General features: G+C 41.6%; 1 non-coding gene across 1 annotated transcript; it reads left to right on the top strand.

The window, feature by feature from the left end:
* The first annotated feature begins 752 nt into the window (after positions 1-752).
* On the top strand, positions 753-855 carry LOC120364485 (small nucleolar RNA U13). The gene has a single exon (XR_005579736.1). It is a non-coding gene; the product is annotated as a small nucleolar RNA U13 (small nucleolar RNA).
* The last annotated feature ends 440 nt before the right edge of the window (positions 856-1,295 follow it).

Below are 1,295 nucleotides of genomic sequence, written 5' to 3'. Positions count from 1 at the left end.
TCCTGGGTACACTGGGATTACAGGTGAGCACTACCATGCCCGGCTAATTTCTTTTGTATTTTTAGTGGACACAGGGTGTCACCAGGTTGCCCAGACTGGTCTCAAATTTCTGACCTCAGGTGATCTTCCCGCCTCAGCCTCCCGAAGTACTGGGATTACAGGTTTGAGCCACCATGCTCGGCCTCATTTGTTAATCATCTGTAGGTAGAATAGTTCACCATCCTGAATTAGGAAAGATTAGAGTTTAAATAAGAATATGTCTGTGTAAAATGCTGTAATAAGTTGTACATAGACATAAGCTCACATGTACATGCTTAGCAAAACATGCTTATTCTCTAAACTCATATGTAATTCTCATGACTCTTCAATTAACGATTTTGTTTCTCACATTTTGAGTTCAAGATCTATTAAAACACTTTTTAAAACTAGAAACACATAAACTTGAGCAAACTACATCAATCTGTTAGCTGTTACATCTTATTCGAACCTGCCAGACAACAAATTACCCACTTAAGGACTGAAACTAGCTGCTCTTGACTGGATATTACCATTTAGAATTCAATTACTTTATATTTGAAACTTCTTGAGGGCAGGGCACCTTGTTTTTATATTTTCATTTCCCAGTTTTTGGAACAGTGCCAGGCACATAGCAGCTGCTTTTAAGAAATATTTTCTGAATGAAGAAATGACTGAATGACTGATGAGTGAATGAAGGTTGCATCACTTCTCTTGAAATTCTGTGGAGATTTGTGATCCTTTTGTAGTTCACGAGCATGATTACTGGGTGTTCAGGTGCATGTGTGAGATGTGCCACCCTTGACCCTCGTTACAACATAGCACATTACCCATCTGACCTGAAAAAAGAAAAAAAAATAAATTCTTTGGAAATGTCTTGCCTGGGTGACTATATTGGTTTCTGGTTCAAGAAATACTGGACTACTTTTTTTTTTTTTTGAGACAGAGTTTTGCTCTTATTGCCCAGGCTGGAGTGCAATGGCGCGATCTCAGCTCACCACAACCTCCGCCTCCAAGGTTCAAGCCACTCTCCTGCCTTAGCCTTCCGAGTAGCTGGGATTGCACCACGATGCCCAGCTAATTTTTTGTATTTTTTTTTTTTTTTTGGAGACGGAGTTTCGCTCTTGTTACCCAGGCTGGAGTGCAATGGCGCCATCTCGGCTCACCGCAACCTCCACCTCCTGGGTTCAGGCAATTCTCCTGCCTCAGCCTCCTGAGTAGCTGGGATTACAGGCACGCGCCACCATGCCCAGCTGATTTTTTGTATTTTTAGTAGAGAC

This window comes from Saimiri boliviensis, chromosome 5 (assembly GCF_048565385.1).
Source record: "Saimiri boliviensis isolate mSaiBol1 chromosome 5, mSaiBol1.pri, whole genome shotgun sequence".
Taxonomy (NCBI): domain Eukaryota; kingdom Metazoa; phylum Chordata; class Mammalia; order Primates; family Cebidae; genus Saimiri; species Saimiri boliviensis.
Note: the sequence above shows the minus strand (reverse complement) of the source record. Positions and strands in the feature narration are given on the sequence as shown.